The sequence below is a fragment of the Hylobates moloch genome, unplaced genomic scaffold (genome assembly GCF_009828535.3).
Source record: "Hylobates moloch isolate HMO894 unplaced genomic scaffold, HMol_V3 SCAFFOLD_12, whole genome shotgun sequence".
In the NCBI taxonomy this organism is placed as follows: Eukaryota; Metazoa; Chordata; class Mammalia; order Primates; family Hylobatidae; genus Hylobates; species Hylobates moloch.
This window is the reverse complement of record NW_026652287.1, coordinates 78,988,587-79,016,336: the sequence shown is the minus strand read 5'-3', so window position 1 is coordinate 79,016,336 and position 27,750 is coordinate 78,988,587. Positions and strand designations below refer to the sequence as shown.

At 34.4% G+C, this 27,750-nt stretch overlaps 1 protein-coding gene across 4 annotated transcripts in view; it reads right to left on the bottom strand.

Moving 5' to 3' along the window:
• The window catches only part of SYT1 (synaptotagmin 1), a 578,577-nt gene that overhangs the window by 446,622 nt on the left and 104,205 nt on the right, over positions 1-27,750 (bottom strand). For 2 of the 4 annotated variants that reach the window (XM_058425422.1, XM_058425424.1), the window contains exons 2-3: positions 18,789-18,921; positions 488-579 (exon numbers count right to left, since the gene is read on the bottom strand). The gene's annotated coding sequence lies outside the window, so the exon portion shown is untranslated. The remainder of the gene's footprint in view (positions 1-487; positions 580-18,788; positions 18,922-27,750) is intronic. The other 2 variants (XM_032170814.2, XM_032170817.2) reach the window with 1 other exon arrangement.

Genomic DNA, 27,750 nt, shown 5'->3' with positions numbered 1-27,750 from the left:
GTCGGCGCTTAGTAACATTTTTCTAAGCCAAAATCATGGCAATAGATGTGATCAAGGGATTCTCTTGAGAGCAGCTGGAGATTATAGTCATTGAAAATTACTATTAATGCCTCTTTTTATGGTTTACTTAATGCACTGAGGTAGTGAAGCATAAAGTTCAGCAAAAGCTGACAGAGATCTTTCAACCAAGTAAATTGTATGAAGGTAGTAAAAAAGAGGTCAAATTATACCTATAATTACACCTCTAGACCTTATTGTAACAATCCTGGATGGAGATAGACCTGGGTTATTAGTGACATTATGGACAACAATAAGTTCGGTTCAGAAACTTCAGGCAAGTTTTTGATCCTGCAGTGAATAATGTTACGTAGAAAAAGAAAACTATCTTTGTTTCTAAGCAAAAGGATGTCATTTTCCACGTAAATTAAGACTGAATGTAAATAACACCACAGTTCATTCAAACAGCAATGAATTGAGGATTGCTTACATGTTTAGGGCCACTTCTTCTTGTTTTTTCTTTTAATCCATCTGGTGAACCTCAGCAACAACTGCAGGAATTGGGCACGGAGTGAAAGGAGGCTGGGTTAAAAAAAATCCTCCATTAGATTTTCCCAGCATAATCTACCTTGGGGAACCAACAGACGTAGATATTTAATAGAAATTAATCTCTTTCTGTTATTCAGTCTTACAATGCATCATTCTAGTACTGATTACACTGATGTTCTAAGATATGCTGGCAAAATGCTACTGTAATACAATTTCTTTGCTGCTAGAAATGAAAGCTCTTGAGACTGCTCTTGCTTATATAGCTGCTTCAGGTGATTACATCTTTACAAAGATGTTAATTACTCTCTGGAGAAAGCTGCCCAAATTGTTAGGTGAGTAGCACAATCTGGCAGTGGATACCAAAGAGTGACTTCAAGACTATTACGGTTATTGTTTCTCACTTCTATTGAGATCTGAGCTCTGCTCTGATGAATTTTGGGCAGATAGAAAAAACTTAATAAATGGTAGCCAATGAATCACTACAATGGTTTTCTAAAAGTGGATATAGACATTAGCTTTTAGCCTATTCCAAAGTTTGGGCCTGGTTTCAATGAGGTTAAAGACACAAGGCTGTGCCTGGGGATTCTTGTTAAAACTTCAATTAGTGGTTCTCAGGCTTCACTGTGCATTAAGCTACACCTGGGAGATTTAAACAATCCTAATGCTCAGGCTTTGGTTCAGGCCTATTTAATCAGAATCTTGGGAGTGAAACCCAGGTGTCAGTATTTTTAAAACTCCCCAGGTGATCCAGGGTGAAGTGAAGGTGGAGAATCGCTGGCTTCCATGAATTGCCCTACTGTACTCAGCATATAGACTGGGGAGCTTCAGTGCAGCAATCACAGGTGGGATGACCAATTTTGGAGAAACAAAGTGAGAACTCTGAAAAAAAAAAAACAAAAAACAGAAACCCTGCAGCATTGGGTATATTGATGGTGGGAAGCATTCGTTTCAAAAATATTGGCCGGGCACGGTGGCTCACGCCTGTAATCCCAGCACTTCGGGAGGCCGAGGCGGGTGGATCACGAGGTCAGGAGTTCAAGACCAGCCTGGCCAAGAAGGCGAAACCCCGTATCTACTAAAAATACAAAAAATTAGCCAGGTGCAGTGGCAGGTGTCTGTAATCCCAGCTACTCAGGAGGCTGAGGCAGGAGAATCACTTGAACTTGGAGGGCGGAGGTTGCAGTGAGCTGAGGTCGTGCTACTGCACTCCAGCCTGACCACAGAGTGAGACTCCATCTCAAAAAAAAAAAAAAAAAAAAAATCATCCTCAGAACAAAGGATGCTCACCAAGCGAAAAGAAAAAAAAGGGAGAAGAAAAAGAAAACAAAGAAAAAGAAAAATTACGATGACGCTTCTCAAGTAAATGTGAAAGGCTAGGCAGAATAGGCAGACTATTCAGTGAATGTCTTACAAAGGGACAAACTACATAGACATCCACTTGTGATTCTCTCCTCAAAACTGAAGGAACAACAATATATGAGAACAACTAATGTTTTATTTATCGTGATTAGTGCAATTGAAATGATACTCACTTAAGTGCTTTGTTAATGTTTCAAGACACAAAGAGACTAGGCTAATTCTTACATAAAAAATTGGGGAACAATATCTGGGAAAGACTAAACTACACTGACAGGTTGATTCAGGGTGAATCTACTCAGGAGGAAATAAATACAGGGAATTTGATAAAAAGCAGTACCAAGGTGAGGAAATGCTTAAGAAAAACCACACATGTGAAGGAGTTATAAAGTTTTGGGTCACTTTATGGGCAAAGGAAGCATACAACTTTTTTGTTCTGCAAACAACATACTATCATCATAAAAAATGTTTCATAATTATTAAGTTGTGTCAGCTTTATTTTTTCTTTACCACATGCCTGGTACTCTGAACATAGTAGAAACTTAAGACAATATTTGTTAAGTATGAGAATGAAGAAAAGCAACAGACTGCTTCTAATACCAGCTGAACTCAAAGAATTTGGATACTTAAAAGCAATTGCATATTGGGTTTAGAATATTACTTTACTTTTTGAAAAGTAATATTGGATTGGGATATATGAAATCATCATTTTTATAGGCCAAAGAAACTAAAGTATCAGCAATTTCATATGGTTCATGTAAATACTTTTAAAATTTTGTTTGCCTTTTAAAATTTTAATGTGGCTTAAAATAAATAAATGCAGAGTGTGTTTTATTTGAAAGGTTTTCTTCCCAGAAGATAGATTCTATGGGTGTGCAGTTGCTTCTAGAAAAACAAAAATGGAGTCCCAGTAGAATAGCAGAATTTCTGAATGGGCATCCATGCCAGTAAGCAACATGTAAAACAACATCACAGGACCTAATGTCATAGGCTTTATATCTTCAAGGATGGCTGCCTTGATGCATCAACTTGATTTTATCAAGAACATGAACAATGATTATTCTGAAAGGAAAACACCAAACTCATGGAAAATAAAAATGCAAGAATTTGAACATTAGTGCCTTTTCTTGCAAGATATACTTTGCTCAAATGATTATGCAGCTCAGTCAATATTTGAGAACACCTGGTTGTTCTGATAAGGAATATATTTTCCCATCATTATGTGTCATTTCACAGATTGGGGTTCAGGATAATTTAGGACTGACAGTTTCATATTCTGTTTTAGAAAACAGATAAACATAATACAGGCTTTAAGTAATTAGATATAAAGCCATCAGAAGGGATGAATTGTGGGTAGATGCACAGGGATTTTATTAGCATACAGTAGCCATCTTGTTGCTGACAAAAAAATGCCAAAGAGCAAGTGTAAAAGTTTGTAGAGAAAACACATAGAGAATTTTCTCTGCAGTCATCATAGTACCATGAATTCTGAGGAAAGATACCTAAACACAGCTCTTACGTAAACTAAATAAGGATACACTATTCTATTTGCTTTTTTCCCACAAGTGCCCAACTGAATGGGCATGTGTGAGTTGTTACTTATTACACCCACATGATGACTGCAGCTCAGATACCTTACTTACTGCAACATGGCAGCAAGAAGACTGCCCAAAGCAATCACAGACCCTGAAGATCATCACTGCACTGCTTCTTTCTAGTGGTGCTGAATGCCAGTCTGTGCTCTATATCTCTGAGTGGTATTTTTTAGGGGGTTTTCATGTTGTACTAGATGGTCCAATTCTGTAGGCCGACATCTTTTAAACATTTTTGGAAAACTTTTACACATGGTAAGAAATACATTTTACAGCACAATTTCATATACACAGTACAAATATACAAAGTTTCACAAAGCAATACTAATCCTCGCTGCATTTGATGTAACATACATCCTTTATTTTTTTCTATTCTGTTTTATTCAAAATGCCAATCACAAGCCACTAATTCGCTTCCATGGCCATCCACTGTTTATGAAGCACTATTTAAAGTTGTATCTTAATATAGCCTCATTCTACTGACAAAGTACAAGTCAAAATAGTTTGGAAAAACCATAACTACCTTCATATCTTATCTTAGAGATAATGTTTTGAGGGATCTTTTTAATTATTGTGTATAAAGGACAATATGTTGGAGAGCTTAGCCACTTTGCCTTGGGTCACACAGAAGTGTCCGAGCATAACTGTTTCTAAAACTCTTGGATATTCCAATCCTCCACAATGAATTTGAGGTAATTGTTACCTGCTATGCAGGGCATAGGTAAAGAAGGCACTGTTCCTTTTCTTTCCCTGTAAGTGAACCTTCCTGACCATTAGGCTGACTTTGAGTTGGGGAAAGGGCAGTGGTGTGAAAAGGAAAATGACCTTGATGAGGAGCCTGGCCCTTAACTTTCTAGGGCCCCTGATCTACATTTTGAGGCTGCAGAAAAAAGGTTCCAGGAAATGATAGCTCTTCATGTAATGATACTCATTACAAAATGATCAGTCTTTTTTCAAACAGTAATACACACAAAGCCAAAAAACTTGGCATAAAGATACTTATCCACAAAAAGAGTACAATTTAGTAAAATCTATAAATGTACAACTATCAATTTTATAAACAACACCTAAAACTATAAGATTAGGAGAACTTGTTAGCCTAAGAAAGAGTTCAAAGAAAGGGAAAGGCTGAATGTTTGAGTTTTTCTTATCATATTGGAAAATCAAAATTATTTCTCTAGAGTTTTCGTGGGTAAAACTGTCTAATCTCTAATTTTAAATAGTGCCACATCTTTAATTCTATGCTTCTTTTACAGAAAATGATTCCAAATCATGAATTCTTCCCTTCTCTTAATTACAAATCAATGTTTACTTTTATGAATAAAATCCAAAGAAAACAAAATGAGTTATCTAGAGATCTGCAATTTTAAAATCTCTGTATTAATTAACTGTAAGGTTTTTTCACTCGCTATAGGCCAAAGAGACATGATGTTTTATTACAAATTTTCTAAGAAAAAACTTCAACAAGCTGAATATAAAATATAAAGATTTGAGTTAGAAATAAGGAAGAGTTTCTATAATAGGTTATATGAATTTCTTCTTTAGAAGATCTTTACATATTATAAATTTGCCTAGAGTCAGGCAAGAACTACATAACTTCTCAGGGGTTCTTTTAATGTTATATTTTCCCTCAAATATTCATTTAATTTTGATGATTACTTAGCATATATATTCAAGTGGAGTAAATGGAATAAAAATCAAAATAAAGCATAAAAGTATCTCTTGATTTTCATGTCATTTGTATTCATAAATTGTTAGATAAGAATACAAATGCTGTTGTTTTGAAGTAAAAACAGTAATATATTAAGCAAGGTCACATTCGTGAAACTGCTGTGCCTTATAAGTAAAACAAAGATTCTCATAAGGCCACATTCATTTGTTTTATTTCAATACTTTATTTCTTCATGTATTTGTCAAAGCAGCACCATCCCTTGCCTTTCATATTTCTCTTTGACACAAGTGAGATTGAGCTGCAGCGTGCATACCGTATTTCCCCCAAATTAGTTTCATACAGAAGTTGGATGGTTGTTGAATAACAGACACATGTGGCTGTTACTTTGCATTTTCCTTCTTTATTACATTTTCAGAATCAAAAGGAGATAAGCTCTCACACCAGCTATTGTTATCCATATCAAGGAGACACAAACACAAGATATGCGAACAAAATGAAATTTGAAATGTCAATAGGAGACACACTGTTGTAGGAAAGTACCAGATAATTAAATTTAAGAAAGAACCTAAATTTTGGACTTCTCACAATACCGTGTGATATGGCAGACACAGATAAGAATTTGTACTTAAAAACACATGCAGATATTAACTCGCATTGTCTTTTCTATAATGGAACAAATAGAACAAAGTAAATGTCTGGAAAGACAGTGTAAACCAGATAGTCGTGGTTTAAATGTCAATAGATTGCTTGGGTTATAGTTTTAATGTCAGAAAAAATTACAATAATAGGAGAGTTATGGCAAAAATATTTAATATATTACTTATTTACCTAGATCACCATCCGAGATTATGAACTTTTTGAGGATAGAGGCCTGCCTTTTATTTGCTCCAGGCATAACATCTGGTATTTCAGAGAGTCTCAGAAACAAATGAACAATTAATACCTATTAAGCCCTCTCACAGAGGCTGCTGGTGAACAGTAGCATTCACAGGCACCTAAGACATTCAGGTGCACTAGCTCATGTTCAAATACCACCCACAATCCCTCAATTGTGGTACAAAAACCCAGAAACTTATTTTCCGAAATTCAGTTTCTTCTACTTTCCTGTGAATGTTCTAAGCTCTTCTTCTATTATTTCTGCCTGTTCTATTTATGATTCAACAGGTCTGTCTATCCCCTTATCAGGCTGATATAATCTGTTTCTTCCAGTAGCCATATAGAGTTTTATACAGAGAGGATGAAGATATCTTGAGTCCACAGTGGGTGTATTTTTGGGGACATCATCTGGTCCTGATTTTAAATACAATCTATAAGAGAATGTCTCCTGTAGCAGACATGGAAGGTTACCTTCCCAACATGCCCTAGCTTTTTCTTTGATGATGGAACCTCATTCACAAGTAATAACTCATACTTGTCCTCTCAATTTTAGATAATACACTTCCCTTTTGCAAAGGATGGTATAGGGATGGGCATTTGCTGTAGCTCTGGAGGAAGACATTAGGGAAATCCATTGGTAGTTTTCTGGAAGATATTTTCTCTCTTTTCCCCAATCAGAAGAGAGAGCTAACTTTAAAAAGAACCCCTTTCTCCTGCATGTTCTCCTTGCAGTGACTCTGCCTTCCTCTGTTGCCATGGGAGGATGTGATGCTCGAGTTGCTGCACAAAGTCTGGAAGCACGGGGGATAGGCCCGGAGACTCCCAGAGAGGCTGACCCAGGGTTTTGATATTAATTATCTAGTGAATAAACCTTGGTACTCTCTAGAGTTGGATTTAATAAATAGATATAATAAAGTGACATAACAAATATTAATAATATTTAAGTAAATTTTAGTAAGGTGTTCTTTAATTTGCTATTGAGAGTATCTTACTTCATACAAATGCTAATGTGATATCTTCATTCCAGTCTTTTTCCCTGAGGTCCAGCCTCCTATATTTTAACTGCCTAACTGGCTTCTCTTAGAAGTCCAAAGATGATCTCAAACCTAACATATAAAAACAAAATTTGTTTTCTCCTCCCCTACCCGTTTCTGTTGGAGTCTTCCCCATCAGAGTAAATGGCTTCACCAAAGTATTCAAGGAAAAACTCTAGGGTAATTATTTTGATGATTCCTTCTCTCTTATTTTCCATATTCAATCCATCAACAAGTCATATAGGTTCTACTTTTAAAACATATCTCAAGTCTATTAACTTCTCAGTAGTGTACAGCTATAAGCCTCATCAAAATTATCAACTCTGGTAGCTGCCTCACCTGGAGTACTGCAATAACTTCCTATTGTTCTATCTGCCTGTACTCTTGACATCTAAATATTGTCTTCTATACAGAAACTGGAATAAATTTTTTACAATAGTCAATCATTTTACAGCATTTTCCTGTTGAAAACCCTCCAATGGCTGTTCATTACATTTGGCCGAAAATCAAAACTCCATGCCATTTCTCACAAGGCTCTGCATGATTTGATTTCCATCTAAATCTCTGACTTCACATCTCCAAGCATATTTTCTCACTCACTCTACACCAGCCTCTGTTGTTGTGTCTTGTTCTTTATGTCTGCAATGCTCTTCCAGGAAACATTATCAAGGCGCTTTTCTTCATTGCCTTTGGGATTTTACACAAAGTCATTTTCTCAATGAGGCCATCTCTGAAAAATCTATGTAAATTTCACCCAATGTACATGCTAAGTTCTGTTTTCTTCTTGGCATATATCATTAGCATACTTTACATTTTATGTATATATAATATTTATTATATATAATATAAATCTTACTATATATCTTACATTATATTGGAGAAATAGATAATAAACAAGATATATATCTATGTGTATATATATACATATATAAAGATAACACAGTATATAATGTAGATATATTTATCTTGTTTATTGTCTATTTGTTTAATATCTCATTTGTTGTCTGTTTCTCCAATATAATGTAAAAACCATGATGGCAGGGATTTGGCCTATTTTGCTCACTATTGTGTCCCCCAGCACCAGGTATAATGCCTAACGCATCGTACATTTTGAAAAAAATATTTGTTCAGTGAGTGAATTAATAAGTGACTGAATGAGAGAGATGACAAGTTTGATTTCTTGACCACATAGAATCAACCTCACACAAGTAAATATTGGTTGAATAAATAAATGGTTTGTAATGGAAAGCAGAACATCCTTCCACAGTTCCATTACCTTTTCACCTGGCATGATGGTTTATGGGCTGGCTTTTGTTGAGGAGTTTTGCCTCTATGTTCATGAGAGATACTGGTCTATAGTATTCTTTTCTTGTATTGCCTTTGTCTGGTTTTAATATTCATGTAATTCTGTCCTCACAGAATGAGTTAGGATGTATTCCCTCTGCTTCTATCTTCCGGAAGAGATTGTAGAGAACTAGTAATATCTCTTGTTTAAATGTTAAGTAAAATTCACTAGTGAGCCCATCTGAGCTTGGTATAGGCTGGCTTTTTAGGGTTTATTTTATATCCCTAATGTAAAGTAAATAGCAAATGGTAACTATGTATGCAGAGTACCATAGGCTCAAGTAAGGTTTTATATTCCAGTAAAGAGAGGTAGCAGGGGAAGGTCATGTGTAGCCTCATGGGTTCTTGAAAGGACCTTATATCCTGTCTGGGATAAGGATGTAACTATAAAATATAACAAGAGCTGAATAAAAAAATAGTCTCATTGATTCAGCCTGAAACTTTATGTGTCTTTTTTTTCGCCACATCTTGAAAAGGTCTAACTAATGTTCTGGGCATAGCCTATGAGGTCTTTTAGCCAACATGTGACCTCATGAGCCCATCAGCCTCAGAGTACTTCTCTTTGTGAGAGATGTATCTTTTTGTCTAGAAAACACACACCATTTTGAATTAAAGTGTACTTGATGAATGCATATTTCTTTTGGAGAAGACACAGACTCATTAAAAGAAATGTTTCTCATGCTTAGAAAGGCTGCCTCCTCATTTGTACTGATCATAATGATATAATGCCTTCACAGTGGTGTTTGTCAAAGACTGCTTCCTGGTGCATAAACTGGCTCTTAAAGTTGCAAACAAATAGCGGAATGTTTTGAACGATGGAAGCATCTGAAATTTAAGGTGACCATAGTGAAGGACAATATGCATTCAGATATAAGCCCTTTATAGGATAAGAGCCCTTTATTAAAAGTTTTATTATTTCATGGTCATGCTTCATAAAACTTTAGTATTTTTCAGTTCTGCATTGTGGCTATCTTTAATAAGAGATATCAGAAACACTGAGGCAATTTTCCACCTGTTTTCTGAGACTGACAATGCTGATGGCATTTTTGGAAAGAAGAAAGATATGTATCTAATCCTTCACGTATATGGAGAGCAACTCATCACAGTTCAGAATTCTATTATAGAGAGACATACAAATAGATATATATTGTTTCACAAACTAAATTTCAACATACATATCAAATAAATAGATGATTTATATTCCAGAACAAAAATATGTAGTTTCAGGGCATGAATGAAAAGCCTTTCTTAATGTGGAAAAGTATTTTTCCCCTGTCAGGAGAAATGTGAATTTCATTAAATATAAACAAGAATTGCTAGCATTAGAAACCAAATAATCTTTACTTTATTTTGGAGATATAATTGTTAATTAATAAATACATTTTTTTAACTTCTGAACTGTAAATAAAAGGCAAAGATAATTTTCAGTTAGAAAAATATGTTAGCTAAAACACTGCAAAAATTGTAACCATGAAAGAAATTGTTGTCACTGTTTCATCAAAAAAAAAACTACTGACTAATACAAGAATTTGGGGGAAAACACAATAGATGTTTTTAAACTGTCGTATGTTCTAAGGCATCAGTGATCTAGAAACTAATGGTTTATCAGAGATATACAAGAAGAAAATGGAACAAATGTTACATAGCAATAAAATTATGATGAACACAGAGATTATTTGTATAAGGTCAGCTTTATGCACATAAATCATCTTCACTATTCACCAGCGACATTTCTTTCAGTAGAAAAACACAAACTTAGATTTTTAGTTTGAATGTACTTCCTAGTTAGAAGAAACTGGTGGGGAAACACGGGCCTGTGTGTTCATAACATAATGGAATCTGATAAAACCAGATAAGTTTTGAATACTAGGTTACATAAAAAGCAGGCAAAACTGCATACAATTTTTATAGTGGTATATAATTTCTCTTTCCTTCTGTTTTTATTTTTCCCTCCTTCAAAGTGCTTTTCTAAAGAAAAGGACAAAGTTGTTGGTAAATAAAAATAGATTAATGTACATTTTCCTAACTACAGTTTATTGGATGAATACTGTTTGAAATTACTTCTTTTGTTGATTTAAATAGATTAAATAAAGGGAACATTTGGTACCCAAAATAAACTTGAAGCATACTGATCATAAACCAATTTATAAATTCCTATTCAAGACACTAAATTATGAAACAGAATTTCCTTACATTTATACTCAGAAGTTAACCAGCAGTATATAAGAAGTCCCAATATTTTTAGAATTAACAGTCCTAAAAGAACATAAAGAATTTGTTATCGTGTCTTCTACTTGGAATGTGCCCATTAACATGAAGGGGGTTCATGAGCAATGGTGATCAGGGTGACAATTCTGTCTCCAGAGAGGCACTTTCTTGGATGCCATCAGATAGTGGTCATTTCTCCTTCTATAAACATAAAAACAACCACTAACCCCAAATGATTAGTCTGATTATTCTACATATTCAGCTGCCATCTTGAAGGGGAGTCATTTTAGAAAGAATATATTCTTCTTTCTTAGATTCTCCCTTGCTTACAGTTAAATAACAAAATCGTATAATAACTTATCACATAGAAAATTGTGATATTGTTCATATTTCAGAAATTTAGGTTTATTATACTAAGTATAGTTTTAATACTTATCTATAAATATGTGAGAACTGGGAGGTAATACAGTGGAGTAGTTCTTCATTGTTAAACAGAACTGTATTACGATTTTTCACAAAAGATAAATAGCTGTCTTTCAAAAAAATCAAGAAAAATGTCAACATTCTCTTCTCAGAATATTGCATTATGTCATTCGTTGTTCTTTCCTACAATTTCAGTAAGTTTCTTTTTGGTTCTCGGTATGCAATGCGTCTTGTAATAGTATATATTCACTTTAATATATACTTCACTTTAATATATACTTCACTTTAATATATACCACGCTTGATGCATCTTTCTTTTTTCTCATTTTAGCATCTTGAACTTATTTTCTTACAAGATTATGTCACAAACTATAAACAACTGCGGTTTTGTTGCTCTTTCCACCTTCCTGTTAATTCTTTCTCTATTGTGGGACCTAAATTTGAGCCCAAGTCTCTAACGAAGTGATCATACCCAGGATTATTTTTGTTATGTTTCTATTTAAATACCTTAGAATAATGTTTGTTTTTAACATTAGCATATTGTCAACTTGTCAGCTATTGTGAACCAAAAACTCCATCTAATTTTCTGTATATTTGATAGCAAATTATAATTCATCTTTATGTGTGTTTCTTCCATGAGTATAAACTTTTAATATATTTTCCATTCAATTAAATTCTATCTTTCATTGTTTTCTAATTTGTAATTATCTAAACTAATTTGTAATTTTTATTTGTAAATAGACACATTAGGTTTTTTTGTTGAGTTGTAGGATTTCTTTATATATTCTGGATATCAAATCCTCATCATAACAACTAAAAAATAACAATTTACAAGATCAATGACCAAAAAGCAAGAGAAAAAATCCCATAATGCTCTATAAAATGCGTATTTTATTCACTTTTCTGTAGGTATATTATACTTCAGCCAATAGGTTAATAAATAAAATACATTGTGGTATTTGTGCCATAAAAAATAAACAAAATAGACATACTGCAATGGTAAATATACCACTGTGTTGCTAGGGTGCTCTGAATTTTTAATTTCTTGATAAATTGTCCAGGGAATTAAAAACCATCACAGATATGTAAGGGCTGTAATTGTCTTGAGAAGTTTTAAAATCTAAGATGTAATAAAGGGATTTATACAAATTTCTTAATAATTGTCTTGGTAATTTGTCTTGGTGGTTGGTCTGTCTCGAGACGCTATTAAGCTTTGCCCTAGATAAAGGCATACTTGATACAATATATATTCTCTGTATGATGAAACTGTGGTTGTAAATATTTAGGCCTGAAAATTATTATTCTTGGATTCACTGAATGAAAAGGACAGTATCATTAATGGATTATTGCTAAGGACCAATCTTTTTACTGGCACATCTTTATGTATCAAATTTTTGAAATTTTAACGATGTCAAAGAGGTGCCCTTTTAACAGCTAGTTAAATTCCCTAAGATATAGAAACTTTACACTGCCTTGATTCTTTACTTTTGCAGTTATCTAAACTCTTACATTGCTATTCTTCTTAGCAATAACTTCAAACGAGAAATTTTTATGTTCCCTTAAGATTATCCTTAGTTCTTCTTGAAACATCATCAGATGTAACCTATTGCATTTTCAAGATGTATATTCAGACATTTATATGTGTACACATGTAAATGACTATCCTGTTCTAATATCCTGGAATAGTGTGAAAAATTTATAAACAATTTAGGGCTAATCTTTATACCATCTTTGTGCCAAGTACACATAGTAAATGTAGAATGGTTAAGCTAGAGATCCTGGAGGAGGTTGTTGGGATAATTGGAATAAGTTCTCACCAGATAGCTTATGATCATTGAAAACTTAATACAGAAAACGGATTCCAATGTGTAGATATGGGACACTTAATCCCTGGAAAATGTAATTAAGAAAAATCTCACGATAAGAAAAGATGCCTTTGAGGCCTGGGCTGTGAGGTATTTGATTCCATAATGGCCACATTGGAGCCACTCTGGTATTACTTACGTCTGGCTATACGGATTAAATTTATCAGGCAATTCATCTTATCTAATATGTAAATTTATGAATTTATTTGTTCCTTCACTTAAGACGATGGAAAATCTTAAAAGCGTTAAAATAAGTGGATTATATTAATTTGAGGGCAATGTTGAAAACAGTAAGAATCAAGGAGACTAAAATGAAGAGTAGGATTACTGACTGAAAAAAAAACTTGGAGGAAGAAAATTTAGACAAAAATATGATTAAAGTTAGTGAATAAACAAAATTTTGGTGGGTCTTATTATTTGTATATTTATTCCTTGTTAATAGTCTACTTCTCTACCAGAAGGTAGTCTCCATGAGGAAAGGGGCCTGGACAAGAGGGTTTGAAAAATAACCGACATTGTAGATGCTTAATAAAACCATTGAATAAACAAAGGTATGAACTCAGGCTGCATGATGGATAAGATTTGTTGGATCAGGGAAGTGCAAGAGACAAAAATAGATTGACTGGAAACTTAAGTGTAGGAAATATTATCAAGGAAGTTTATATGTGAGTATAACTGATGATATAGCATCAGTTATAAATTTTGAGGTATCACTTCTACGGTTTGGGGTAACAAAACCGTTTGGAAAATTCACACAAGGCTGCAAGACCATACCATCATCCTCTTCTTAAGCCCAGGTTTTTATAGTAGCTTTCAGAAGCTGCCAAATAGAGATTCAGGTAACTCAACACAGGCATTGACCATTCCTGCCCTAAGACACTTCTTTGAATGTTGCCAAAACCCATCCTTTGCTCTTGTTTCTTGAAAATGGAATGGAAAGGAGGGGTGCTTGATACTGAAAAATTCCTCTAAACACCTTTCTTCAATAAAAGATGAACCATTATTTTTTCCCAGTCTTATTCACCTGTCTCTCCAGTAGAATTTCTAGAGTTAAAAGGGATTTTAGAAACTTACATGATGACCTTCTGTACTTCAAATTAACTAGTAATAGAGATTTAGACTTTTATTTCACTGAAAATTACAGTTGATGAAGAATTATGGGCCATTTTTCCAGGAAGCCTTTCTAACTTCTTGCTTCTTATACCATAGATTAGCCTAGTAATGAGATATATCAGCTCAAAAAGAGCTATATATTGCAGGTTTTCAATTTGAATGTGCTAGTTTTTCTTCACTTTGAATGGAGAATTTTTATCATGAGCAAATAGTTCTATTTTTTACATCTCTAAAAATTGTTTTTAAGGTTAAATGGAAGTGATGGAGGCTCTACTTACGGCTGCTAAGACCTCATTAAAATCAGAAGAATAGAGGAACAAGACAGATACCTCCTTTTTTTGCACCTTCTTCTCTGGGTTATCCACACTCCTAGCCCTCCATCCCTAGGCACAGATGCCACCTGTTCCCTTCAACTATCCAAATTTAAGAAACAGAAAATAAATGAGAAATGGTAAAACACAAAATACTAAAATTCAAATACAACAAAATATTCTTTGGGTCCCAATGTCTGGGCTAAAAGTAACAAAATTTGCATAGTGCTGACTACATAGTAGGTATTTAATAAATATTTTGTAAATTAAATGAACAACTGTGCACACAAAGGCAACAAATTGGTAAATTTGGTTCACTTGATGCTGAATTTTTAGAAAGAGAGAAAGGGTAGAATTCCTTAGAAAGTGGAGCTCAATAAAACCTTGAGTAAGGAGTTAATCCACTCAGAGAAAAAGCCATTGGTAGAAGGCCAAAGATTCATTAGCTCTCCCTTCACTCCATTAGTTGGCACTCACTGAGTTAGCATGCATGCTCGCTCACTATCTCTCCTTACCATTTCCTCAACACAGCTGCTTTCTAAATGGATATGTAACAGCATCGTTATCTATTCATTTTAAAAGAATTAATGCTGGTCATTGTGGCTTTCGCCTGTAATCTCAGAACTTTGGGAGGCCAAGGTGGTGGATCACCTGAGGTCAGGAGTTTTTGACCAGCCTGGCCAACATGGAGAAACCCCATCTCTACTAAAAGTACAAAATTAGCTGGGTGTAGTGGCTCACGCCTGTAATCCCAACTACTCAGGAGGCTGAGGCAGGAGAATCATTTGAACCTGGGAGGTGGAGGTTGCAGTGAGCCAGGATCATGCCATTGCACTCCAGCCTGGGCAACACGAGCAAAACTCCATCTCAAAAAACAAAAACAAACACAAAAACAAACAAACAAAAAAACATTGAATACACCTGTTCTTCTGGATTATGAACATAACATTTATGAGCAAATTTTCTTTTTAATAGCTAGTTCAATGCTGTTGGCCACTCATACTTGAGATCCTTTTGCCTTTCATTCTCTAAATCTACCCAGCATCTCTCCCCTTCATCTCCCTCTCCCCTGCTCAGGGGAATACTGTTCATGCTATAACCCCACTTTCTCTGTGTTTTAGAAAAATATCCTACCCTCTCTTTTTATTTCTCATTTATTTATAAGGAATTTACTTTCCTTTAGCACTGATATTCAAAGTAAATATATAATGTAATATTTTTGGTCTAATTGGCTTAATTTTGAGGATCATATAGTATTGTTTTCAATGATTCTTCTCTTCAATTTCTAGTTTTATAACTTATGTAATTTTACTATAATGTTGTGGATTTCATAAAATTGAATCTGGGCATGAAACATCATTTATAACATTCTTTATATTTGTTTTGTTGTTGTTGTTGTTTTTTTTTTGAGATGGAGTCTTGCTGTTGCCCAGGCTGGAGTGCAGTGGCGCGATTTTGGCTCACTGTAGGCTCCGACCCCCGGGGTTCACGCCATTCTTCTGCCTCAGCCTCCCGAGTAGCTGGGACTACAGGCGCCCGCCACCTCGCCCGGCTAATTTTTTTTGTATTTTTAGTAGAGACGGGGTTTCACCATGTTAGCCAGGATGGTCTCGATCTCTTGACCTCGTGATCCGCCCGCCTCGGCCTCCCAAAGTGCTGGGATTACAGGCGTGAGCCACCTCCCCCGGCCGCATTCTTTGTATTTGAAAATAAGTTTTGAGTCCCAAATATTTAACTTCTAAATGAAACTTTTGAAACACAACCTAAGTAGTGTCTGTCCATAATCTAAATACAATCTTCAAAACTAGCTGAAAACAAAAGAATTTTTGATACATAAAATGATTCTTATGAACACAGAAACAATTTAAATTATTCCAGTCTTTTCAGGACATATTTAGTTTACAAAGTAAATTAACCTACAAACCTAAGATTTTGACCATTTTCCCTTTTTTAGACCTTGTCTCCATGGAGTCGGCTATATAGGAAGCAAAAATTAATTTTATGGGTTAAACATTCTCTGTAGTCTTTCTACTAGAACTAATGTAGATTTTTGCTGTCTTTCAGTGCCTGAGGTAATCACGACATTCTGTCTTTTCATGGTTCAGAAGACAGTTCTTTGTCCCCTAACTCTCATTTGAGTACATACTTAATTTAGAGTTTGGTATGTTAAATTGGCAAACATGTCTTACTTGTCGCACTGAGAAAATATTCTTATTAAGATTAGATAAAATTGAAATATTCATTTATGAAAAAACGGAAAAATCTCAGCCCAAAGAATTCAATTTAGTTGTATTGATAAAGCATCTTCTGAAAGTAAGACACTCATGTAATTCATTTAAATGGAAACCATAACAAAAAGATAGGTTGAAATTCTTTAAAAAGTGGTGTTTATTAGATATATAAAATATTAAAGATAGACTTGTTATTTACAAACCTTTGTAAAACTGAAGATTCAAATATGAAAATACTAATGAATTATACAAATTATAAATTTAATACCTTTTACCATTATAAATATCATTCATTATCTGGCAACTTGGAAAAAGCTTTTAAATAACAGATGTCCATATCCTTAATTAACACTAAATATTAAAATTTTAATTTAAGATATTTAAAACTCATATTAAAGGCGAAATAAACAACCTAGAATGCTTTGTGCAGCCAAGTAATGAAAACATGTAGAAAAAAATTAAAATCCAAATTCAACTTGATTTTGGTGTTTTTGTTTTTCATATCAGGTATATGATTTTATATCAGTTATATCATATATATGATATGTATGATCATATATATGATCGTATCAGTTATAGTTTTACAATGCTTTTCTGTCAGTTGTTTCCTTGCTCTCATTTTGTAGAGCAGTGGTTATTACACTTTGGAGTATATTATAATCACCTAATATGTATATTTTAAATGCTGGTCCTAGAGCCTACTCCCAAAGATTCTGACTTAAGTCTGGCATGGAACTCAGAACATATATTTTTGTAGGTTGGCTTTATACCACATTTTGAGATGTTTCTCAAAATAGGTGTAGGACAGAAGATGAAAATGCTCCTAAAAGACATTAATGTAGAAGAGAACAAAATGGAAATATTTTAAGATCTGTATGGTAAGAATCATACTGCAAGGACATTAGGCACCTGCCCTTCATTGTAAAATGATTAAAACATCCAATGTAAATTAGTACTGTGGCAATTATTTCCCAGAAAACTAAAGTACTATCAATACTTGGTATATGCATTTCCAGAACCACTCTGTTTAAAAAGAAATCCATGTAAAGAAATAATGATAATTTGAAAAAAAAAGTTTCAGCAATAACAACTGTGATCCTACACTGTGGTATCTTACTGCAAGAGATAGGAGAAAGTTCTAGTACTGAAATAATTTATTCCTAAAAAGTGAAAAACATTATGATCCAGTACAGCATAAGCCTATAGATACATCTACTTAATAAGTAGGTTAATTTTATAGGAATATATAGTTGGTATATTTCTATGTATTTTTGTATTGGTGACCCACTGTAGCAAACTTTCTCAGGGAGAAGAAAGTCTAAGATATAAGTAGTAAAATAGAGTCTTAAAGACATAGCTTCACACTGTAAGATTATTTCTCCTGTATACAGTGGAAGTAATGTGAAAGGCTATTCTTTAGAAATCCAAACTTCAGTAGCATGGGACTCCAAATAAAGATCATGAGATAATCTAATCACCTCACGTTTACTTCATAGAATTGTGTGTATGCCTAATAAAAGTGTGTTAGAAATGACTTAAACCAAAGAAGTAATTTGATTGGTTAATGAAGAGTCTAAGAATGATAATTGAATTTGATGGAATTCATTAGTTAAGACATTCAAACAGATACTTTACAACCCCGATTATGTACTCCAACATATGTAATAGTCACAGTGTGATATATGTACTTCACTGTTGAATTAGCCATATATGAAAGAATGAGACACAGCATGGTACAAAGAAACATCAGTCTGAGACAAATTCTGCTCTCCCCTCTAGCCCTTCACCCAATACTGGTGCTAAAATATCATCTGTGCAGCAGGCCACAAAAGCACAGAGGCAGATGCCATGGCATATTCTTTTAGAATGCAAGACTGCTCAAGATCATCTACAGATAATGAACCATGACAACTTTGGATTTGATAGAGTACAAAATGACAGTGGGAGAAAGCAAACATGTTATACAAGGAGCCAGTGCCCCACCAACAAAACCAGCGTTTCGAAAACATTAATAATAGTAATAATTTCAGAAGATGTGACAAACACTAATTTCCCCTTAATATCACAAAAATTTTTAAAGAGATACAGTTCTTCAATCTTCAGTGCAAATATTACCCTTACCCCCGCTGGCCCCACCGCCACATATAAAAAGATATGGATGGATAAAGGAGATTGATCATCAACAAAATGTGTCAAAAATTTGTTTTTTCCAAATACCTTAATCAGACAGTTCCAGTGCAATTTCCAGGAATGAGGCAGTAGACAAATGAGCAGTCTTCCAATCTGAGTCCAGGCGTTTGTTCAAGCTCTTGCTAGTTCTTGCTAGCTCTTGCTAGTTTTCCTGTTTTCCCTTGAGAGAGAGAATAATAGAAAGAATCTGTGAAAATGCTAGCCTGCAACTCTGCACATTGACTGGGTATAGACTTCTGCTTATTGACCGGGTATAGACTTCTGCTTATGCAGCCCATTCATTATTCACATCCTGCTCTAGCTTCCTCAATTCCTGGTTGTGCTGGGTGCTCCAGGCTAAGAACCAATAGGTATGAATCATGCTGACATTTAAAAAAAATCTAGAAGAATAAACATTTCAAAAGAGCAACTTTTTCATATTATTCTGACATCTCCTGTTCAATGGCATCGGTCTATAGAGGAGAAATAGCCTGTGCTGCCACAGAAGACACCCAGTGGAATTACCAACAGCAGGGAATTATCTAAGCAATTCACACTTTGTTTTGCTAACAAGACTCCATGTTAGGATACTGGAGTGTTATCCTTTTCTGGCAATGTTCTCCTACCTTTTCAGAATTATTGAAAAGCTAACTGAGTCTATTTTGATTTGTGAATCTCTTTGTGAGCAACAGCAGCTGCAGCAGTGCTAATAAAAAGGAAAGACATTGCTATTTACCTAGAAAGAAGTTTGAAATACTGCACATACTAATGCATCTGAGTGGTAGGGAAGCTCTATCAAATAGTTTAATATTCCATTCCTTCCTCGCTTTCTTTGCCCTTTCGGGTTCCCTTCCTCTCGCCTTTCTTTTACATTTTTTTATCTTCTTTTTTCCCCATTCTTTCTTTTAAAAATTTTTTCTGTTCTCTTGAATGCACTCCCTATTGCATTCATCTACTTTTTTAATATAAAACTGCAAAAAATGTTGCCCCATATTTCTACTATCTTATGTTTGATGGTTGAAAGTAATAATTTTAGAATATGGAATCTCTAAAAACTGAGTTATAAAGTAGCATAATTCTTTCACAAATATAAAAACACAGGTAGACAGAATTCACGTTGTCAGCTGAATCCTGCAGACCAATTAAGAATTGAGGCTTTGCATAGTAGAACATATATTAAAATCATATTGTATACCACTAGTTTATAAAATGTGTCATTTGTCAATTGAAATAAATAAGTTATAGAAAAGAATTTAGGTTTTGTCGATTCCAGTGACTTCAATACAAATCACATCATTCTACTGTCTTTACAGTTTAGTTTTCAACTCTCCAGAGGAAGCTGACATGGCAACACTCTGTTATTTGAAAATCTGAGTTTTCCTACTACAAGATAAATGAATACATAATCCCCTACAGCTTTCATTATACTCTGAATAGAATTTTATATTTCCTCTGCAGTTATTAAACTGTTCTCTTTGCCAACCAGTGGATTGGACTCATTCTGGCATAAATCCATATAGAAAAACATGGGAATTTACAGGGTTTGGGAAAACCTAAGTCCTTAGTTTAAAGGAACAGATTCTTCACAAGAGAGTTTTATTCCCTGAGTGGCTTCTGAGCAACATTTTGCCTGGCTGATACAGACAAGAAATAGTTGACTTCAGCTCAGGCGGCTTTTAATACTTCTTTACGATCTGTAATTTATTTAATGAATATTAATTGTCTATTTTAAACTTTTTTTTTTTCTTTTTGGCCAGGTCTTGGGGATAAAAAAGAGAAAAGATAGGTTCATGCCTCTAAAAAAGTTGGGGCGACATATATGGAGATAAAATAAAATATTTTTATAAATTGGTAAGTGTCATGGTGTAAATTTGGGATATGCTAGTCAGTGAGGAAAGATTCTTCCCATCCTCAAAAATAATTCTAATTTCTCACCCTAAAAAACACAGAAAACGTCACCAACACTGTGTGTTTGCTGTGTATGTGTGTGTCCTTTAGAATATCGAGCATGAGGTGATTGAACAATAATGCCCTGAGCTATTGCTGTCTGGGATTATTTAATGGTTTTACCCATTTGTGATTTTTCATAATTGAATTTTTTTCAACAATGATTCCAAGCATAAAGTGGCTTCCCCTCAACTCTCTGAAAGTGTTTTAAACCTTTCTCCCATGGCTACAAGTCCCAGAAAGTATCTTATTCCTCAGAGAGAATGACCACCAGAATCAGATTCTACATGTTAGAGAAAATACATGAGTTAGTAATACATACCCATTCTGGAAGCCAAATAGCCTAAAAACCATCTGTCATTGGGGCTATGAGCTTACAAGCAAGCACAGCAGACTTCCAGCAGAGTCTGGGGCAAGAGCCTCATAGATTTAAAAACACAGATTAAATAACACAGATCCAACTAGAATCATTTGCTCAGTCCCATGGTTTAAAGGATATTAGCAGCTCCCACCAGAACCCACTTTGCCAAGTGTTGCATAAAACTACGTGTTGTAAACTGAAGACATTTTTGATGAAATTTATTCTTTAATTCTCTCAGGAACAATTTTCTAAGTGCCTAGTCTATGCCAGGCAGGGTGCAAAGCAGTGAAAGTACACTGGCCAAGGAGAAAAACAACTGCCTCCACCCTCCTCTCACCTCATCCCGCGGAACTTGCAATCTGAGGAGGGGTATTTGATAAATATACAGAGTGTAACATAAGTGTTTACAAAATTTAAATAGTAGTAAGTTCCCAAAGGATAGGTAAAGACCCTTGAAGAGTGAGAACAGGGGAACCTCAGGGAGAATTGGCTTCCATGCAGAAATCACACTTCGGTATTAAAAAGTGAGCAGGAGTTAGTCGGGTTTGGGGGTGGGGTGGGATCAGGGAGGTCGGGGTGGGCCCAACGTGGGAACAATATGTGTGTGAAGACCTAAGGCAGGAAGGAGCATTATACGTTTGACAGACTTAAAAAAATAAAAAGTTACTATGGCATGGTAACTTTTTGAATATAGTGAGTTTAGAGAAACACGGAGGATGATGAAGCTGGAGGCGGGCATGGGTCAGTTTGTGCTGAAGGGTCTATGTGAGGGGGATCATGAGAAGCCTCTGGAGGATCTAATTTCTTTAGTTGCTCTTTGAAGAATGGATTGAGGTGGAGGCAGGAATGAAGAGGGGTAGGAGATGAGATTTATCATGATTAAAAAAAATTCTTGTACCTATTCTCAGGAATAACTATTATATTGGTTTAAAAAATAATTTTCAGGGCTGGGCGCGGTGGCTCATGTCTGTAATCCGAGCACTTTGGGAGGCCGAGGCTGGTCGATCACGAGGTCAGGAGATCGAGACCATCCTGGCTAACACGGTGAAAACCCGTCTCTATCAAAAATGCAAAAAATTAGCCGGGCATGGTGGCGGGCGCCTGCAGTCCCAGCTACTTGGGAGGCTGAGGCAGGAGAATGGCATGAACCTGGGAGGCAGAGCTTGCAGGGAGCCGAGAACGCGCCACTGCACTCCACCCTGGGCGACAGAGCAAGACTCCATCGCAAAATAAATAAATAAATAAATAAATAAATAAATAAATAAATAAATAAATACATACATACATACATACATACATAAATACATACATAAATAAATAAAAATAATAATTTTCGGAAGACTTGATGTTTAGTAGATTGACTTGTTTTCTTAATTTATAAGTAATGCTATATTTTTCTTCATAGCACTTATCTAATATAGCTATGCACCAAATAAAAAAATTTCAGTTAATGATGAATTGCATTTAAGATGACAGTCTCATAAGCTTATAATACCACATTTTTACTGTACTATGTTTCAATACACAAATACCATTGTGTTACATTTGTCTATGGTATTCATTGCAGTAACATGTTGTACTGGTTTGGAGCTTAGGAGCGATAGGCTATACCATCTAGCCTATATGTATAGTTAGCCTATATCATCTAGGTTTGTGTAATACACTCTATGATGTTTACGCAATGACAAAATGCCTAATGATGCATTTCTCACAACATATTCCTGTCATTAAGATATGACTGCATATATGTATTATATATACACACATATATATTTTTTCTGTATATATACACATATTATTATGTGTATATACACATAATATATATATATTTTTTGCTGTTTGTCTCTTCCTCTTGCTACTGTCGTTGCTTTGAAAATCTACAAGAGTTAACTTTTTCTTCAGTTTGGTTTTTGCTACATGTCTAGGACCTAGAACATCACTTGGCATAGAACAGTAGTAGCTCAGTAAATACATCTTGAATGAGTAAACAAATGTATTATTTTGAAAATTGTCTCCAAGATGTTAGGAATTATTTAGTGCTAATGTTCTTGTAAAGTTACTTTTATGCAAGGTCAACCTGTGTAGTAAGTTGGAGCACATTAGATGAATAAAATTTGTTCCTGGTTATTTGTCAATAAAAACATTCTTTAGGTTGATTCCATACATTGGCTATTGTGATTAATACTGCAATATGTAGAGGAATGGCGATACCCCTTCGACATACTGTTTTCATTTCCTTTGGATATATACCCAGTAATGGGCTTGCTGGATCATAGGGTAGTTTTATTTCTAATTTCTTGAGAAGCCTCCATAGAATGGCAGTTATCAGGGCCTGGGGTGGTTAGAGGTTGGGTTGGGGAGCTGTTGGCCAAAGGAAACAAAATTTCAATTAGAAGGAATAAGTTCAGGAGATCTACTGTGCAACATGGTGACTATAGTTAATAATATGAGGTAGTCATAAAAATACTAAGAGTGGATGTAAAGTATTCTTACCACAAAAATAGTAATTATGTGAGGTAATGCATATGTTAATTAGCTAGTGTTAGCCATTTCACAATGTACATAGACTTCAAAACATCATGTTGTGCATGCAAATACATATAATTTCCCTGTGAATTAAAAAATAAATTTAAAAGAAACAGTTGTTAGAGTCGTTGTAGCTTATTAAAAAGGTGTAAATAAAACCCAATTGGGCAAAACAAATTGATGAAAAATAGAAGGTAAAGAGGCTAATGGGAAAGCAAAATACATTTGTTCTAACTAACATATTTCTCTGAGACTTTAAGTTTGATTATTGTAGAGTAAGTTTCAATTATTTTAAGCACATTGTCTTGATGTTTACATAAAATTCTGAATCCTTTAGTTATTTTCAGTTTAGAGATAAATGCAGATAGTGGATTGTCTGGCACCCTTTATTTGATAGGAAGACTGGTGGGGATATAACTTAAGCCAAACATATGTATTTTATACTTATCAATATTATATTGTTATGGCATAGAAATAAGTTCGTAAAAACTCAAAGGTGAAAGAAAAAAAATCGAATGAGTTAGGAATATTAATAGATTTTTCACAGAGTGAAGTGTTTCTTAATTTATCAATTATTTTCTCCTAATGAACATATGTGCCATAAATTTCACTGGATTAGATATAAATTGGTTTAATACACCAACTTAAATAATTTAGAGAAATGTGCCATATATATATATATTCTTTTTTTGCTAAGAAAAACTGCCAAGTTATTTGCTTATGGCACCCTTAATTTTAACTTAAGTGTGTTCATTTTTTCCCATAGTATAATTTTTAAAAGTCTAATTTGAATATTACTTTAATATGGAAAATTAACTTTATCGTAGTCCATGTAGGTTAAAAGATTCAGTGAACCTTGGCAAAGAAAATATAAATGATTAGTTTATGATGCATTACCTTAGGTTTTTGACCTTACGTATAAGCACATCACAGATGATATATCAGCTAATTACCTGAGACATGAATATTTAAGGAATAATTACACTGAAATATTCTTTGTGGCAAGATATCTTACATGATATTTACATAAGAAGAATCTTGGTTTAAAAGGTGAAAGGCAGCAAATGGGGGAGAAAATAGAAGAGCGAGATTTTCACCTATGCCATTCAATTGTTTGTTCTTAGTTTAAGAAATAATTTACAATTAAATGACTACAAATTGTATTAGAAACAGAATGTAAAACAGACATTAGGATTATGCATTTCTTCATTTAATTACCTATTAATACGAACTTTAATTCCTAGAAGTCTGCAAACCTCCTGAAATATCTTGTAAAATTATATATGTTTATGCATTTTCACCAGACTCTTAAAAGGGGTCAATGATTCCCTTCCTTGAAAACAGTGTTCAGAAATTGAATTTACTTGCCCAAAGTCTCACAGCTTATTAGTAGCATAGGCGAAGTATCATTCATGTCTATTGATTCTCAGTCTTGTCAGGGAAAAGTGCCCTTTTCATTATACATTTCCTCTGCTATAATATATAGTCCAAGTCAAGCCATCATAAGACTTTATTCGCCTCTAGAATCACAAAGTTAAAATAGCACAAAATAATTAGAAAAACAAGTTTTAGCTTAATTATTAAAAGTAAAATTTGTTTGATTTTTTTTATCAAAAATGTTAGGAAAAATTGTTTACCACATTATTCAATGTGAAATGAAAGACACAAGAAACTTTATATAGTTTTTCTTTGTGAATTGTTCAGAAAAGTGAATTTGAAAAGCTTAGCTCTCTTGTCTGATTTAATCCATGGAACAATGCATCTACTCTCATTTTTTTTTATTATTTCTAAAATCTTAACACAGACTAAGCTGTGAATTTTAACAACCTGTTTTTGTTCAACTGAATTGCCTTCACTTTCTCTAGTCCTTTGTTAGTGAGGACAGATGAATGTATTTCTTTTATCTTTTGTAAATTTATTCTTCAAATTTTATTTTTAAATTATTTAAAAGAAGTTTGGACATCTTTATAAGATAAATTTTATTAAGAAAGGAATCTAGTCTAGAGATTTGCTAAAAGTAGTTATCATGAGAGAAAATTTTTAAAGCACATGATCTATTGAACAGTGACATAGTCTCATTCTGTTGTCCAGGCTGGAGTGCAGTGGCGCAATCTCAGCTCACTGCAACCTCCACCTCCTGGGTTCAAGCAATTCTCCTGCCTCAGCCTCCCGAGTAGCTGGGATCACAGACATGCATCATCACACCCTGCTAACTTTTTGTATTTTTTTTTTTTTTAAGTAGAGATGGAGTTTCACCATGTTGGCCAGGCTGGTCTTGAGCTCTTGACCTCAGGTGAACCACCCACCTAGCTATAATTCTTGATTTCATCATCTAGAAAACAAACAAAAACAATGGGTATAACAGTAAATCTCCAACATTGCTGTTATGAAGATTGGGTAATTAATCCAATTAAAATGTGTAGCTCATAATAAGCCATACTAGGTTTATTTCTTGGTTGAGACTCTTGGGTAATTAAGTTACTCAGTGATATCTTTGATCTGCAAACCTGATTTACAGTGTATTTGCTAAAGGCTAGTGGTAGTGGATTATTTATCACATCTTTGCTATCCTCTGAAGAAGATAATAGGAATATAACGATTATGTACTTTTCTCAAGGTCACACTAACAGGAAGTTAGCTGAGATTTGAACCCTGGCTATCATGCTTCAAGCCCTTGCTCTTAAACATGTCTCTGTTTTATTTTTTTCTGTGCATTGCTGAAAGATAGGTGCACCTAGCTAAACTGACTCATGTTTATAATACCACTGAGTTAGTCCAGGATGTAAAATGAAACTAATATACTGATAACATTTTAAAATTTAGGCAACTGTCTTTACCCGTTCTATTCAAACACAAGACGTCTAAAACTAAAACCAGTTCCCATAACCTTGTTTTCTTTCTTTCTCATTTGGTCCTGTGCTCATTTATTCAGTTTAAGTAGGGTTTATTGGAGGTTCGCAATGGGCCAGGCCCACAAATACAAATGACAATGTCTTTAGTCATTAATACCACATGAGGTCATCTTTGCTTTTCTTCTTTATTTCTGTAATCAGGCACAAGTCTATCAATTCTTTCTTCTATGACTCTAGCAGCAACTCACCTTTTCCTCTCAATTTCCATCATTAATACATTGAGTGGACTGACTGAGATCTTTATCACTTTATACTTAGATACTGTAACAAACTCCAGAATAATCTACTTCCCCTTCATCTGAAACACCAGTTTCAGATTAATTTTTCTAATATACTTCAGTACATAATCATTCCAATTATTAGGAAAGAAAGTACTAGTAGAAAGAGCAATAGATGTCGAATCCTGGGCCATTACTTGTAAATTTTATCCTTGAAGACAATCTTGATCATCTGCCAAGGCATTTTCTATAACGTATCCAGTGAAAATGCAATACTCAAAATGCAAGACTGATAAAGCACGTCACCTCCCCCTTTAAAATCTTCAGTGGCTCACCTTTGCTCTGATGATAACTTAACGTTTATAATGCCCTTTATTTCCTGGGTCCTGCTGACTTCTCCTACTTCATCTCATCACACTCCCCTCATTATATTACAGTCAAATCAAACTTCTGGAATAAGTCATGCTACTCCTTCCAATCCAAGCTACTCCTTCCAATCCCAAGTTGACTTATTCCTATCCTGATCCCCTGCCATGGCCCATAATGGCTCTGCTGGCCTTATCTATCATTCTCTGTCCTCCTCAAACTGCTCTTGCCACACTGGTCATTCCTGAAGCCCAATCAAGACGTGTTTTTACCCAGGGCTTTGCATTTGCTCTTTCCTCCACCTCCTCTGGATGTTAACCTGGCTTATTCTTTTATTTATTGCAGTCTTTTTCCAAATGTTACCTTTGTAGGGAAGTCTTCCATTGCCATTGTACCTTTATCTTATTCAGTCATTCCTCGTATCTATCGGGGATTGGTCCCAGGACCTCCTGTAAGTACTAAAATCTTTGGCTATTCAAGTCCCTGATATAAAATGCTGTAGTATTTGAATATAACCTATGTACATCTTCCAGTATGCTTTATCTCTAGATTACTTATAATACCTAATACAATGTAAATGCCATGTAAATAGTTGTTATAGTCTATTGTTCAGGAAATAGAACATGGAAAAGTCTCTACATGTTCAAATTCTAAAAAATATATTTTTGATCTATGATTGG